This window comes from Bos mutus, chromosome 9 (assembly GCF_027580195.1).
Source record: "Bos mutus isolate GX-2022 chromosome 9, NWIPB_WYAK_1.1, whole genome shotgun sequence".
NCBI classification, from domain to species: Eukaryota; Metazoa; Chordata; class Mammalia; order Artiodactyla; family Bovidae; genus Bos; species Bos mutus.
The window spans coordinates 97,609,418-97,627,049 of NC_091625.1; the positions used below are offsets into that span (position 1 = coordinate 97,609,418).

At 41.1% G+C, this 17,632-nt stretch overlaps 1 protein-coding gene and 1 long non-coding RNA gene across 9 annotated transcripts in view; one reads left to right on the forward strand and one right to left on the reverse strand.

Annotated features, from left to right (window-relative positions):
* PRKN (parkin RBR E3 ubiquitin protein ligase) overlaps nt 1-17,632 on the reverse strand; it is a 1,238,243-nt gene that overhangs the window by 933,869 nt on the left and 286,742 nt on the right. The window lies entirely within an intron of this gene.
* Nucleotides 8,485-10,111, forward strand: LOC138989242 (uncharacterized). Its single transcript, XR_011465486.1, has 3 exons — nt 8,485-8,921; nt 9,312-9,392; nt 9,988-10,111. It is a non-coding gene; the product is annotated as an uncharacterized lncRNA (long non-coding RNA).

Here is a 17,632-nt window from a genome sequence, read left to right on the forward strand (position 1 = left end):
ATCTGTCATAAGTAAGTAGGAATAAAAATAAAACAAAACTAAAAAGTTTTATTTCCAATAGTGCAAACTATGGTCAGTTTATTTCTTTTTCTCTATTCTCATCTGCCATGTTCATTTTTTAAGCTTTCCAACAAGGTATTCTTAGATAATTTCTAATATTGCTGTGGATTATTTACTTGGAAAATGCCTTATTTACATTATGTATTCCCGAATGTTTGCATTTATTCAGTTTCCTTTGAAAGTAAGTGGTAAATATATTAACGGCATTTGAAGGAGAAAGGATTTTCTCTCAAAATAATGTTAACCTTTATGTAGTTGTGTTCTGTACGCTCAGTTCAGTTCAGTTCAGTCGCTCAGTCGTGTCTGACTCTTTGAGACCCCATGGACTGCAGCACGCTAGGCCTCCCTGTCCATCACCAACTCCCAGAGTTTACTCAAACTCATGTCCATTGAATCAGTGATGCCATCCAACCATCTCAGCCTCTTTCTTCCCCTTCTCCTCCCGGCTTCAATCTTTCCCAGCATCAGGGTCTTTTCAAATGAGTCAGTTCCTCACATCAGGTGGCCAAAGTACTGGAGTTTCAGATTCAGCATCAGTCCTTCCAATGAATACTCAGGACTGATTTTCTTTAGGATGGACTGGTTGGATCTCCTTGCAGTCCAAGGGACTCTCGAGAGTCTTCTCCAACACCACTTGTGTTCTGTAATTTCCTATAAAGTACCTCTCCAGTCCTTAGTTCCAGGTAGATACCCTTTCTTCTTTTTGGAATCCTAAGGCTAGCATTAATGCTTCCCTGGTAGCTCAGTCGGTAAAGAACCTACCCGCAGTGCAAGAGACCCAGGTTTGATCCCTGGATTGGGAAGATCCCCTGGAGAAGGAAATGGCAACCCACTGCAGTATTCTTGACTGGAGAATCCCATGGACAGAGGAACCTGGAGGGCTAAAGTTCATGGGGTCGCAAGAGTCGGACACAACTTAGTGACTAAACCACCATCAAGGCTAGCATTTAAAGCAAGAAGTTATTTGTTCTTTAAAAGAAATTCAATAGCATGACACCATGTAAACCAGATATCTTTCAGAGACCAAGAAGCCAAAAGAAAGCACTGGCCATGATCAGGTTCTCTCGAAGCTCCTGAGGCTCTTTCACCTTCGTGTTTCCTCAGCACACCATGCATGAGCCAATGGTTAATGCTGGAACTCTGCCTAAAGTTACTAAACTTAGTAAGTCAGTAACTCTGTTTTTGCTGGGTGTGGGGTATATTGAGGGCTTTCCTGGTGGCTCAGATGGTAAAGAATTTTCCTGCAAAGCAGGACATCAGGGTTTGATCCTTGGGTCAGGAAGATCCCCTGGAGAAGGGAATGGCTACCCACTCCAGTATTCTTGTCTGGAGAACACCATGGACAGGCTATGGGGTACATTGGAGGGGGACAAAAAAAAAAGTAAAGGAAAAGGAACAGGTCTTTCTATGAAAGACAGCACAGATAAATGATGAGTTTTCCAATTAAATTTTTTGACAGCTTTGAGATTTCATGAAAATTAGAATGGAAAATAAAAGCAAAGTCCTAGCATTTTAGAAGTTTCTTTCATCTTAAGTCAAATATTCTCATCAGAAACTTAGGCATCTCATCCAGTGCCTTTGATGCTGACTATAGAACAATGCAATCCATCTTATTAGCTGGGAAGAAGTGCCCTTCACCAGTGGGGAAAGTATAACTTATAAACATCAGTCAGGTTGATATGGTTACATTTTTACTTCAGAAATTGATTTTGGAGAGTGGTGAACTAAACTATAGTCTGCAAATTCCTATGTTGAAGCCCGAACCTTCAGTGGGATACAGCAATAAAGGCTTAGATTAAATCATGAGTGTGCAGTTCTTATGATGGAATTAATGGCTTTAGTTAACAACAGCAACTCCTCTGTCTGTGCCATGTGAGGACACAGTGAGAAGTGGCTGTCTGCAAGTCAGGAAACCTTCTCACCAAGCACGGAGTCTGACAGTACCTTGTTCTTGGACTCCCAACTTTCAGAATTTTGAGAAATAATGCCTGTTGTTTAAAACACCTGGCCTGTGGTATTTTGTTATACTAGTCTGAGTAGACTAATACAGACAGGCAGATGAATAAAGACGTGTGGAAATTCTCTTGCCTGTCTTTTTAATTGCTTATTCTTTATTCATCCAAAGTCATATGATTTTGCAGGACTCTGCATGAGTTTGATATTCTGCTTAAATTAGGTTTAAGTTTTTTCACACACACACACACACACACACACACAAAATGGTAAATTTGTAGTATTAATATGTCAAGAGTCCATGTACTTCCAATCTCTGTGAACAACTATAGTCTGGTAACAAATTGAACCTCAAGGCCAATAAATGTAACATTCTAGGGGAAACCACTAAAGACCTAATAACAAATAAAGGCCAAAAAATGAGAGCTGGAGACTACAGTTCTAACCTGATAGCATGGAAGGCATTTATATGAATTATGAAAAAGAGGAACTGTGCAACTCACAAGTTTTCAGTGATGATTCACTCATATTCTATACTGTGTGTGACAAATGTTTAAAAGTAAAAGATTCAAAAACATGTTGCCAAATAAATCTTGAAGTGTTCCAAAGGGAAGCATCAAAAAGATATTCACTTCTAAAATTACAGTTTGGTAGATAAATTATAAAGCCTCAAGGAACATGCTATTTCTTCCATCTGTCAATTTATAAGTTGACTCAACAGGTCTAATTTATGAAAAATCAAATCATCTCATGAATATTCTTTCTTTTTTTTTTTTTCCCTCCACTACATAAAATTGCATGCTTTAAAAGGTGCATGCTATAAATTTTAGAATTTACTGTATGGAACATATAAAACACATTTCTATAATATAAACTATTATAATGATTAGTTACCTATCTTTAAGAAAGTAATAGTAAAGCACTGATATATTGGATGGAGGAAGGATTTTAACCATCAGAAATAAGTATCATTTAAAATAACTGCAATATAATCCCATTCAAGCTAAAGTTTAATAAAAGTAAAAATCAGCTCTAATAAAACCTTTAATGCAGTTCAGTCACTCAGTAGTGTCCAACTCTGCGACCCCATGAACTGCAGCATGCCAGGCTTCCCTATCCATCACCAACTCCTGGAGCTCGTTCAAACTCATGCCCATCAAATCAGTGATGCCATCCAACCATCTCATCTTCTGTCATCCCCTTCTTCTCCTGCCCTCAAACTTTCCCAGCATCAGGTCTTTTCCAATGAGTCAGTTCTTTGAATCAGGTGACCAAAGTACTAGAGCTTCAGCATCAGTCCTTCCAATGATATTCAAGACTGGATTTCTTTTAGGATAGACTGGTTGGATCTCCTTGCAGTCCAAGGGACTCTCAAGAGTCTTTTCAACAATTACAGTTCAAAAGCATCAGTTCTTTGGCATTCAGCTTTCTTCATAGTCCAACTCTCACATCCATACATGACTAATGGAAAAACCATAGCTTTGACTAGACAGACCTTTGTTGGTAAAGTAATGTCTCTGCTTTTTAATATGCTTTCTAGGTTGGTCGTAGTGTTTCTTCCAAGGAGCAAGCATCTTTTCATTTCAAGGCTGCATTCACCATCTGCAGTGATTTTGGAGCCAAGAAAATAAAGTCTGTCACTGTTTCCATTGTATCCCCTTCTATCTGCCATGAAGTGATGCAATCAGATGCCAAGAAATCTAAACTTTTTAAAAATCAATTTTATCTTTCTTCAGGTTAGGATAGAAAAAAAAGCTCTCAGGTGAATTAGCCTAATTTGGAGTATATTTTATGTACTGAGAGAAACAGCAGCACCCTAGAGCGGTGGTCCATTCCTCTGGACCCCCTACCCCACACACACATTCCATCAGTGTGCTGCAGAGACAGTTTAAAGTGTTGTGGTAAAGCCCCATTTTGAAAGTTCTTTTATGCAGAGACAATCCAAAGTGTGTTATGGAAAAGCCCTCTTTTAAAAGTCCTTTTATGTTATTTTAATTCAATTTGGTTTCTACATTGAAGCTGTAATTTTGAGTTACCACTAGCCTTCTTTCTATATGAAAAACTTATTTCTTTATAGGCCCATATATCTTCAAGGTGGATTATCCTTTAATGTGCCCCCACTTAGTGGCCAATAAATATACCTATTTGGAAATTCTGTTTATTCTTCCAAACTAACTTAGGGTAAATTGACCGCACAAGACAAATGACAATGCTCCAATGACATTTTAATACTAGTTCTGTTTTTTTTTTTCCCTTGAAATAAGCAAAGACATCATCATTGTTCACTGTTATCCCATATATTTCTTTAAAAAATCTTAAAAAAAAAAAACTATTTAAATACATATGTATTATGCATGCATATATCAACATAATTATATACCATTAGGTCTCATGATATAAAATTATATTCTTGTTGGGAAGGAGTCCTTTGGCCTCTTGCTGGGTGGGCCCAGATGGCAAGGCCCTCTCCACTTTCTTACTGTTTCTCATGCAAATGGTGATCCTAATAGACAGGGCAGAGTCTCTCATGGAGAAAAAGCAGACGTGCATACAGCTTGTTTCATGAGCAGTGGATTCCTGTCCTCAGCTATGCGACAAGTCTGCAGCGCCCACCTGAGCCCATTATCTCATGGCCGGGGCCGCAGGTGTATGAGGCAGTGACTCAGACCAGTGATGGCTGTGCTGATTCGATGTAGGTTTTGCCTTTAACCCGAGGAACTCCTGTCTTCTGCAAGCAGTCTGAAGTATCAGCAGGCCAACTTATCAGCTCGTAAGTAGGGTAAAAGCAAATCCCAGCCTGATGAGACTATATATATGCAAGCTTTCACAGGCATAACTCAAGAATACAAATAACTGGAGTTATATGTCTCCAAGAACAATCAAAACGAATACTCTGCTAGAGCCTTGCTCTGTAAAACTATATCAGAACCATTTTCTCTGTTGTCTTCATCACTGACCTTTTAACTGGACTGTTTTTAAACTGAATTTCTAGACTTGCCATCAGTTTCATAACATATATTTTCAATAACATATATATATTCACAAACCTATATTTTCAAATTCTACAGTAATGTTCAGACAAATTCCAAATCTTTCTTACTTGTTGCTATAATTAACCCAAGAATAAATGCTCCCAACATTAAAACGGTACCTACTTTGACAAGTAGAAGGCCAGAAGAAGAGAGGTTTCAAACATCAAAGAAAGTTCTCAAAATACTCTTACAAATGAAGAAAGGCCCACTCTTGGGACCTTATCTTGAAAGCTCACCTTGGTTAGAGAGCACTCTTTAAAGGATTACCTTAACATGCAAGAAATTGGCCCCCTCTCTGATGCGTTCTGAAACATATGCTAAAAAAACAGCTGTGTGACTGACACGGTTGGGAGATGTAAGAGGTAAGGAAGCTGGAGGAAAGGCTTAAATTCCAAACATGAGCACGAGTTCAGACAGGAAGCAGTTTGTGGGAAAAAACAAGCAACAGGAATATGACAGCTGGCTGTCAGCTTGCAGAAGGCATTTACGTCTAGAGCTTTTACTCCCTAAGGTAGCCATGCATGGCAAAACAAGCCCTCAGGCATTTTTAAAGACTGTGAATCTGTTTACTTGGTCAGTACGTGGAACAGGATTTTCTTTGGCTAAAAGCTGCCCCAGTTTTTCCAGTTCTCTAAATCTTTTCTTTTTTTATAGTTATGGTAGTTTTTATGTTTGTTTATTTTGATCAATAACAGAATAAAGTGTATGTTCATTTAAAAAACAAGCAAGTAAAAATTAAGAGTATAAAGGGAAAATCAAAGTCCCTTTTCACCACTACTCAGTTCTCCATTACCATCACTATTAATACAGAATTTCTATATATAATATAGAAATAAAATAGAAATTTCTATATATATAGACTATATGAGAAATAGATATAGAATAATGTAATATAGAATTTGTGTAGCTTCCAGATCTTTCTCTGTGTATACTCTAATATACTTTTAACGATGTGTTATATTCAGTGTTCTGCAGCTTTAATAACATGACTAGCATCACAAAGAGTCAGACATGACTGAGCAACTCAACTGAACTAACATTGCTCAATGTCAATAACACAGAGCTTCCCCACTTATTAAACATCTAGAGAGAATTTTACAGTGATTTTATTTAATAATTCAATCATCCCCCTTTTGACGAATGTGTATTTTTCCCCCAAATCGTTCAATGTCTCAAACTTTAACGATACACTTGAGCTTCAGGTCTTTGCTGCAGCCTCCAGTTTCTGTGGAACTTGGAACCCACTTTCCGCAGAGCCTCTCACAGCAGCTCCGAGCCACTGCTTTCCTCTGGCTCCTGGTCTCTGCATCTTGCCCAAGAATCCCATGGGCTGAAGAGCATGGCAGGTTGTAGTCCATGGGGTTGCAAAGAGTCGTACACTATTGAGCAACTAACACTCACTTTCTAGCTTCAAAAAAGTAACTTTAACGCATACACAAAAAATAAACAGAACAATTTTTGGATTATGTTCTTGTGTTAATACATTCATATTTAGTTGGCAAATAACACTTTATTATCTCAGTGGCCAAGATAGAATACTAGAAAGATAGAAAAGGCAAAGCTTTGGGTACTATATTTGAATAGGAAATTCCAGTTCTGTGAAATATTCTGTTTAAGCAGATTTTTGGGTGATCAAAAGCTCTCAGTGCCATAATTTTAGCCTTAAACATCAAGCGTGACTCTTATTATACTGCCTGTTACTTTCTTAAAATATTTTGTGTCATGCTGTCATTTTTGACTCTTTGCAATCCCAAGGACTGTAGCCCACCAGCTTCCTCTGTCTACGGGATTTTCTAGGCAAAAAGAATGGAGTGGGTTGCTATATCCTTCTCCAGGAGATCTTCCCAACCCAGGGATTGAACCCGGTCTCCTCCTGCCATTGGAGGCGGATTCTTTACCCGCTGAGCCATCGGGGAAGAACTTAAAATATTTGAATCAAGCTAATTGATGTAAGCAAATAAAATGGTATCCATTCCACGAAAACATTAATCATTTATATAGTTCAGCATCTAATAAAGTCAATAGAGTTAAGGGTATTAATTATTCATAGAGAAAAAATAGTAACTATATTTATTACAAGAAATCTGTCGTCTATTGGGTACATAATTTAAATGTATCTCAGGTTTTCCTGCACGATGCAGGGTAGACATCACTAAGAGACATCAGGACATCAATGTTTAGGAATTAAGAACCTACGGTGAGAACGCTGATGAACTTTCAGCAAACCCACCTCATAGTAACTGTAAGAGAATCTCTCTTTTCCTAGAAAGCTTGCCTGTATTGTGCATGGAAAGCTCAGAGGATGGCAGCACTTGACACTCTGAGTTAACCATCCTTGGGGGTGACCTAGCTCAGGACTCTTCACTGTTGTGTGAGAACATAAATGTCCCTGTTATTTAGGTCAATTGTGGGGATTTTAAAGTGAAAGTTTCCTAAGAAGGAAACCTGGTACTTGACCTTCATAAGGAATAAGCACAGTCATGGCCTCTCTTTATCATCAAATGACCATCTACAGTTTGGGGATTTAACTCTTGAAAAATAAATGTTTTTTCCTATTAAGAAGGCCATTTTCTTCTTTGGAACTTTTTATTTCTTTCCTTTCTGATGTGATCTTCAGCTCCTCACTGAACTCTCTTGTTCATGTGCTTGGCTTTACCTGGTGTCAGCACTGATCTCTGTGACAATTGATGGCTACTTGGCATGAGGTTGCACGCTGCCACTCCAGAGATGGATCTTGTTGACCTCTTCAAATTCATATTGTTGGTGTTTTTATTTTATTTTTTATTTTTTATAATATATGGGGAAATTCCCTGGAGGTCTGTTAGTTAGGACTAGATACTTTCACTTCCCTGGCCTGGGTTAAATCCTTGGTCAGGGAACCAAGACCCTACAAGCTGTGTGGGGTAGCCAAAAACAAATAAACTTTGAAAATAATTTTCAAAGAATAAAGTGAGATGAAAAATGATGTTATTTTAATATAACTAAAGACAAATGATAAGGACGTGGGATTAAGAAATTAGAGACATTTTCGAATGTCCATCTTTGTTTCATTATTTTATTGACTTCAGATCTCATAGACAGATTTCAGTTCCCTAACCTACATTTCATAGACAAAACAGGAGGTGCAAAAAGATATTATTTATCCCACTAAAATTTCATTATAGTTACTCTCTTTTGCAGGGCGGTGGGGCAGGCAGGAGATGGCAGACAGATGAATTTATTTAGATCTCTTGAAGAAATAAGCATGTCAAAAGGAATGCAGGTGCCAAATCTAGAGTGAAAGTCACTTCTACTTATTCAGTGTATCTCTCTGTATGGTCATATAAATAAACATAATCACAGCATCTCATCAAGTCATCATCAGCTCCAGAATAGATGTTACTAGTCTTGGCATACTACAGATAGCATTTTGGGATATCAGTATTCACATAGAGTCCTGTAGGACTTGTGTCTACAAAAATAGTGCAGTGAATTATACTGAAAACCACGAGCCTGGCTCCTGGGTGACATTGAGCAAGTGGTTCTGAGCATGAAACAGAGCCACTCTGAACCTAGGAGCCCAGCGGGTAATCACGGACATGGGCTTCTCCTCCAGACTGCTGGTGCTTTTGGCCCAATGGCCACTGAACAGGCATCCTGACCCAGATCAATACCAGATGGCCTCCCAGGGAAGGCGAGTAATTTCATGCTTAGGGCAGGATCATAATTTGGTATGCTTTCAACCCATTTGTTCAACATTTGCTCCTATGAGAGGCAGAGCACATCGTGGAGCCAGTTCAGAGAAGAAGGGACACCGTGAGTGCTGTTTTATTATTTCAAGCAGTTCTGTTCTGGGACCAAACCCAAGTTCTCATTCAACAAACCACCACCCTGCAGGTAACGGGAACCATCCTCTTTCGAAAGCAGTTCGGTGACCAGGTGCTGTAAATCACCCCTGTCCCTGAGTGACTCACAGCCCACTCACTCAGCAGTGTGCGCTCTGGCTGCCAACACATGCAGGGCTCCTCCTCAGAGCGTTCACATGGCTGAATTCTGGGATCGGGAGGGCGGGGTTTGAATCTTGGCTCTCCCACTTACTAACAGTGTGATCCTCGGGACAAGTTTCTTACCTTCTCCGGTCTCTGTATTATGCAAATAAGAATAATACTTTTAAGCTCAGAGGTTGCTATGAGGGCCAAACTAACCCACACCATTAGAGAGTCATCTGGCCTATGGTGAGCGTCCAGCAGGACTTGGCTGATACTACCTGTAATTGCTACTCCTCAGGGTCACTCCAAACTGAGGGCCTCACCTTGAACTCTGCTCTGCCCATCATCTCCAGTTCCAGTTCTACCACCAACAGGGGAGGTAACCCAGCTTCAGCGGCTCATTAAAACTGCTTCCCTTTCCCTTCTTAAGACAAATTCCTTTCCTTTCAACAAACGGGGAAGAGCTACAGGCTCTTGATGCTCCACATTTTAAATAAGTGAGCTTGCTGACGTGGAGACATGAGAAGGCCATGATTAATGCCAATGGACTATTTTGCTCCAGCACGTTCTCAACAAGGGCCTGCTCCTGGTGTCAATAAAGCTCTTTGAGAATACCAAAACAGTAACATACCCTGTATCCACTCCTCACCCCCCACCTCCCGAATCCTGGGAAAACGCCGGAACATATTCTATTCTTTTCACCGGCTACCTGAAGGATGGGCTTCCCCAATGGCTCAGCAGGTAAAGAATCTGCCTGCCAATTCAAGAGACATGGGAGATGAAGATTCAGTCCCTGGGTTGGGAAGATCCCTTGGAGAAGGAAATGGCTCCTATACTGTTGCCTGAAAAATCCCATGGACAAAGAAGTCTGGGCGACAGTCCAAAGAGTCGGACACAACAGCAACCAAGCATGAACGCACGCACGAAAGACATGCTACCGTGCTTAATTGATTTTCCACCTTTTTGTCCTACAGTACACTGACCTCGCTTGGCTGTGAGAGCAAACAACGATGGCAGATTTCACGTCTCTCTGTGGCCGGGAAAATCTCTGGCTAAAGGTTTGGCTGCAGCCAGTGCCAAGAGGCTCCGGTTTTCAAGCAGTTCATTATTTCTTAATTGCTGATTTGCATGCAAGCCTCCAGGCCAGGGACATCAGTAAGCATCCCGGAAACGTGCCCCTGTGGACTCTGGGACACTCACATTTATTGACTGCCCACTGTGTTCTGCTCGTCAAGCCGAGTTTACTCACATATGTTACACGGTTAAGCCTCACAACTCTGGTGAAATACTGTTACTATCCTTGTCTTATAAAAATATAAATCATATTCCTAAAGAGGTTTAGGAAGGAGAATGTGAAATCTGGTGTGACTGACACCAAAGCCTCGATTCTTCTTGATCACACTATTTTAAAGAATCGTTTTGGAAAGAAGAAAGAAATCTTAGACAAAAAGAAAATACGATGTTAAACTGAAGACTCCAGATATGTTAATTTTGTTTATTTGGCTGCTAACTACTGGAAGATGAGGCGATTATCTGGACACAAATCATATATCTTTAGCAGAAATATTTTCTTTTCATGTCAATTCCCTTATCTAGTACAAGGCATAATTATACCAAGTGTCAACTAATGAGACTTGAATACCTTTCACAGTGTATGTTGAAATAACGATATAAAAATCTTTGAACAGTATATTTTGACAAGTAATGGTTCAAATGGTTAAATCATGTGTAAGTGGTGATATAATAGCTACTTCCACTGAGCTTTCACTGATACTTGAATTTCATTGCAAAATTAGTTTTCTTCTGAGAAAAATTTGTCTGGTTAACTCAAAATAAATTTACTTATTTAAAAAGATTACACCTTAGCATCCAACAAGTAGCAAGCATTTTTGGTGTTTGTTGAGTAAGCAAACTCTAGTTCTTAGAACTGCATTTTCTTGTTGTGTGTTAATAAATAGCACTGTTTTGACCTTTCGGATTTGACATCGCTCCCGAACCTTCCCTTAAACTGACCAGAATTCCAATTACTTTCTCTTCTAATACTGACCACTGGTGGATTTTTTTTTTTTTCCATTTGAAAACTATAGAACCAAAAATGTAAAAGAGCTTTACTTCAGTAAATTACTAGGAGTTCTCACTGGGATTTGGGGGATGGTGGGAGAAGATCAGGGTAAATGGAAGAGTGACTACCCATGCAAAAATTCCTTTAATTAAGTGCTTAAAAGATTTAACGTCTTCGTCACACGTCCCTTGTCCCAGTGACAAAAGAGAAAGACCATCTTAAAAAAATCACATAGTACTTGCGGCCTCGGAGAATGAACCAAAGCCCTAAGACAAACAATTAAAACGAACCTAAAAAGCCATTCAGGCTAATTTTGTGCATGCTGAAGAGTTGGAATGGGAGTATGAAGGGGAAAGAAGATCCATTGATCAACTTCTACTGGTTTTCTTCATTTCTCTGTGTATCCAGTGCCTATAAAAAGGCACTGCAATGGTTTCGTGTTTTCCACATACTGTGCTGAGTTTTTATTTTATCCCCCTAGTAGGTAGTTATATGTGCAAGGAATGTATACAGGGCCTCTGGCCCTGCAGCACCACAGATTGACCTGTTTCAAATGCTTTATCCTCTGATGATGACAGATAAATTTCTTATGTTAGAGTGACAGTGGAAGAAATGGGGCACTCGCTATTTATAAAATGGTTTAAAAAAATGTTCAGTATAAGAATTGAAAATCTGATATAAAGTATAGACCTTCTACAGATATACATACATATAACAAAGCATATACATACACAGAGCATATAACGTAGCATACATACACCAAGCATATAACATATGCACAGGCAAATATAATTCTGCATTTAATTATGGGTGGCCATATCAATAACCTCAGATATGCAGATGACACCACCCTTATGGCAGAAAGTGAAGAGGAACTAAAAAGCCTCTTGATGAAGGTGAAAGTGGACAGTGGAAAAGTTGGCTTAAAGCTCAACATTCAGAAAACGAAGATCATGGCATCCGGTCCCATCACTTCATGGGAAATAGATGGGGAAACAGTGGAAACAGTGTCAGACTTTATTTTTCTGGGCTCCAAAATCACTGCAGATGGTGACTGCAGCCATGAAATTAAAAGACGATTACTCCTTGGAAGGAAAGTTATGACCAACCTAGATAGCATATTCAAAAGCAGAGACATTACTTTGCCAACAAAGGTTCGTCTAGTCAAGGCTATGGTTTTTCCTGTGGTCATGTATGGATGTGAGAGTTGGACTATAAAGAAAGCTGAGCGCTGAAGAATTGATGCTTTTGAACTGTGGTGTTGGAGAAGACTCTTGAGAGTCACTTGGACTGCAAGGAGATCCAGCCAGTCCATTCTGAAGGAGATCAGCCCTGGGATTTCTTTGGAAGGAATGATGCTAAAGCTGAAACTCCAGTACTTTGGCCACCTCATGCGAAAAGTTGACTCATTGGAAAAGACTCTGATGCTGGGAGGGATTGGGGGCAGGAGGAGAAGGGGACGACAGAGGATGAGATGGCTGGATGGCATCACTGACTCGATGGACATGAGTCTGAGTGAACTGCGGGAGTTGGTGATGGACAGGGAGGCCTGGCATGCTGCGATTCATGGGATTGCAAAGAGTCGGACACGACTGAGTGACTGATCTGATCTGATGGACTCAGAGGTCGTATCTGGCCCTTTAATCCAAAAGTGTGAGCCCTCAGTCTGTGTATCTAGAAATCTGTACTTATTCTTCAATGTCCTGATTAAACACCATCGTCCCTGGGAAGCATCACTGCTGCTAAGCCCAACCTTTAAGCATCCACAGTATTGTCTTCAAACCTCCATCTGAACACTCAGCACATCTGGCGGCGTTTTATTACTTGGCAAAACTAGATTCTCTCTCACTTATTTCTATTTCTAATGCCAACCACAGCTGGACGCACATGGTAAGTCCTGCTAAATGAGGCAATGACTATATAAGAATTCACCTACTGAAAAATTAGCCATCCTCATGCTAAGGAAAGAATTTTGTTTTTGCCATCCTAAAGTATGATGAAGTTAGCCATAAAAGAAGCAGAAATGAGTAGTTCGATCTATTCATGAGGAAGAAAGGAAGACTAAAGTATGCAATGACTAAATAATGCAATTATTTAGAAGACTAAATAATGCAATGCCATCCGTGCTACACGGATGCACATCGAGCCTTCCATTGTGGGGGCCACGGCCTGACCATTATCGTCCCTGCCACGGGCAGCCTCCCGCCCTCTGAAGAGAAGCGATGCAACATACGCCTGATACACATGTGGTGGTGGGTTATTCGCCAAGTCGTGTCCAACTCTTGTGAACCCATGGACTGTAGCCTGCCAGGCTTCTCTGTCCATGGGATTTTCCAGGCAAGAATACTGGAGTGGGTTGCCCTTTGGACAAAATTCACTCTTTTCTTTATCTGTACTCATGTGGCACTTTTGAATGGAATAAAATCAAGTTATATTTATAAACATAAGCTAAGAGAAAGTAATGGATGATCTACATGTTGGGGTCTTCCCTTGTGTCTCAACTGGTATGGAATCCACCTGGGAGACCTGGGTTTGATCCCTGGGTTGGGAAGATCCCCTAGAGAAGGGAAAGGCTACCCACTCCAGTATTCTGGCCAGGGGAATTCCACGAACTGTATAGTCCATGGGGTCGAAAAGAATCAGACATGACTCAGCTACTTTCATTTACTTATGGACTGAAAGGACAGAAGAGACAAAAATTAGAAGAAAAAAAAAATGCTGAAATAAATCGGTAGGCTATTTTTGAGTGGAATAATTCATTTGGGTTGCCAGGTTCTGGGATTCTTGATTATAAGTCTCATCAAAGATCACTGATAAAGGTGGGAAAATAATTACCAAAGAGGAACTGCGTTCAACTTCCTGGCAACAACATAGTGTGCACTTACTGGATTTTCAACGAGGTGGGCCTCGAGAGGCCGAAAAAACCTATAGCCCCACACGTTTACTTCAACAGGAGCAAATGGGCATCAGCAAGAGTAATTTCCCATCCCTACTAACCCAGTTTAAGACATGATTATTCGAGCTTTCACCTGCTATAATTAGCCTCACATTTTCAGGATAAGACGATCGGTGGAGTTGGCTATCAGCTTCTGAGCACCGTGGTGCTCAAATGGCTTTTGTTCTACCTACAGGCTCAGAAACTGTTAAATGAGCTTAAACTTGATCATAAGAAGGAACAGAACAAACTGAGTGAAAGGTCTGTTTAATATAAAACCATAGTTGCTTAAAAGGTGAAAGTATTAGTCCCTGAGTTGGGTCCTTTGCGACCCCATGGACTATAGCCCACCAGGCTCCTCTGTCCATGGGATTTTCTAGGCAAGAACACTGGAGTGGGTTGCCATTTCCTTCTCCAGTAGATGAAAGTGAAAAGTGAAAGTGAAGTCGCTCAGTTGAAGATCCAGGGGATCTTCCTGACCTGGCTATCGAACCCTGGTCTCCTGCATTGCAGGCAGAGTCTTTATCATCTGAAAAACCAGGGTAGTTGCTTAAGATTCTTAGACCTTCCATGTCCTACACCTGGAGGGTCCTCCCACAGGGCACTGGGATCACTTTAGACAGTTCCTCAGAAACGCCCACAAATCAGGGCAAAAAGGAGTCCTGGCCCAGTTGTCTGTGCAGGACAAACACAGACGAAGCATCATTTCTTTAACAGAAGCCTAATATACTAAGTTGACATGAAGGATTCACATGAGAACCAACACTTCAAATATCTGGAGGGAAAAAAAACAAAACAAAACACAGACAGGGCATTTATTTAGGGCATCTAAACAAATCTCAGCTCTTTGTTCTCTAATCTCCTCTTTCTTTCTTACAAATTTTAAACCCAGTAGATGTTTGCCTTACATTTCTTTCAGAAATCTGAACGTGGTGATCTCTGGGTGGCCTAGTTTGGCTTTAACCACACGGTGTCCAGAAGATTCTGAATTTGGACGCCATTAGTGGGTGAGAACTGAAGAGAGCTATGCCACCATTTCCAAACATCTTATCTCTGCAAGATTCATAACATTTAATTCCCAATGTGGCCCCCACGGACACAAGCAGGACTCCCCATCTAGTGTATGCTGAAAGTCCCAGAGCTGTGAATGGGGAGTTAACCTGTACTGGGCAATCACATTTCCCACGTTCTGTGGGCTTTCGGGAGCTTTAAGTAGGAAGGGCTGTTTGGTGTGATTTCTCTCTTGCCTCTCAAAGCTAAATAAATACTAATTCAAGGATCTTCTTATTTCCAGACCCTAAATAAATCTTCCACTCGAGCTTAGGCTAATCCCTTTACTGTCCTCTACAAAACTCTTCTGATCCCTATCCTTCTACTCTCCTCTCAGCCCTGAACGCCCTTCCCATGGGCTGCCCACATCCTGCCTCTGAAGCTGAGAGCTCCTGAAAGGCTCTGCTGACAGGTCGTGGCCAGGCCCCTCAGCGCCTCCCGGAAAAGCCAGCCAGTTCCACTCCATTATGATTCCAACAGTATAAGGTAGGAGCAGATAAAGCATTTTAAGGCAATTTAAGGAACAAGCTTGTGTAAAGTAAATGCAACATTTGGATTGTACACAGTAGCCTTATATGAGAGCTGTTTTTATTCCAGAAAGATTTCTGAGGTGGTTAGACCTGCAGATTAACATGCCTGGGCAGAGGAGCTCAATTCTGAAGTGAACCTGTTGTTCCAGTCCAAGCCAGACAATGTCTGGAAGCTTTAATTTAAACAGAAACCCTGCAGGACTCACTTGTGCAGACAGCTGTCAAAACAATTCAATATCCAAAGATAAATAGGGTATAAGATACCCACTGGTATGTTGTACTGGAATGCAACCTCCTTTTAAATTAGGTTGCCATAATCTGCACTTTATTGAGTACCCTCATTTTAATATGTCATCTAAGAGAATGTGTAATTTGGCATTCTGGGTGGTAAATAGTAGAATAAATGCTTATGTGCTTTATTAGGGCGACTAAAATTCAGAACAAAGTATAATGATAACATTATAATATGACACGTCATCCGTCTACACAAGAAATTTCTCTAAGGAGCACAAAGTTCCGAATATAGGAGTACTGGTGTTATAGAGAAAAATATATATTCATTATTCATTTAGAAAGGAAATAGGTCCCTGTGCAATCAAGTTTAAACCAAAGGCAAGTCAAATAAATCTCAGGGACAGACAGAATCTGGGTCTCCTGTCTTCTTCTCAGTCAACTCTGCCCCCCACTCACCCCTTTCCATCACCCCACACCCCACCCACCATCAGCATACACAGACACACACACACCCCTCTACACAAGTGTGGACAACACAACCCCCTCCAACCCTCCCTTTCCAACTCGCTTCTCATTTCTTTATCTCCCTCTTCCTGATACTCTCCTCTTCCTCCAGCCACGCCTGTGAATCACCACCTCTGGTCAAGTCTAACCCTGAACATCTCCTGAGCCTGCCCCTTTCTCTCTGCTGCACCGAATGCCCAGGTCCAGCTCATCATCTCACAACGACCCCATAACTGGCCCCCCTACGTTGACTCTCTCCATTTCAATCTACTCTCATGAGTTATCAATTTCCCTATGGCCAGAGTGATGTCACTGAAGCATCACGCATGTATCACTATCAACAGGCTGTATTACCTGCAAAGCTAGGACTTCTAACCGTGGCATAAAAAGTCCTTCATGACCTGCTCCCGAGCTTACTGCCTTCTCTTCTCTGGTGGATTTTTTGCTCTATTAAAAGCACTTTCAAATTACCAGTTTGCCTTGCACAGAAGTACAGGAGGGGCAGTGTAGTGTAGTGGCAAGAACAGCAGCTCTGGGGTTACACACACTTGTTCAGATCCCGTCGTGATCATTTGCTAGCTGTGAACACTGAGGAATATACTTCTGAGCTTCAGTTCTCTCTACTATAAAATAAGGACAATAAAATCTATGTTGCAGCATTGTTTTCAACTGTCAATGAACGGGAGATGTTGTAAGTAGGTATTTATGAGTCTGTATCCCCAGACCAGTGCCTGCCTGAGTCACCCTCATAAGCCTCTTAGAGTAGCAGAAACAGTTAAGCATGAGACCCTAGCAACCAGAATTGCAACCTTGTTCCCATGAGGAAGGGCTTTTTAGATTCTGCCAGTAGCAAAGAATTCACCTCCCAAGGTAGGAGACTCAAGAAACAGAAGTTCAATCCCTGGATTGGGAAGATCCCCTGGAGAAGGCAACGGCAACCCACTGCAATATTCGTGTCTGGAGAATCCCATGGACGGAGGAGCCTGGTGGGCTACAGTCCACGGCGTCACAGAGTCGGACACGACTGAGCGTGCACACGTGCACGTTTCCCGTGAGGACAACTCCCATGGATGCAGCCACATGTGTTGGAGCAACAGGTGAATGGATCCACCTACTCCGCCATTTCTAGGTGGGACAGACTCTGTCTGTCTGTCTGTCTGTCTGTCTCCCCACCACCACCCACCTGCCCCCTGTGACACTGTTGCATCTTTGACTACCTGCCTTCAAGTCCTTCTGGATCTTCCCTAGGCTCGCTTACTCTACTCATTTTGAAAGAGAAAGTCTGCCGTGGAAAGCATTTCCTC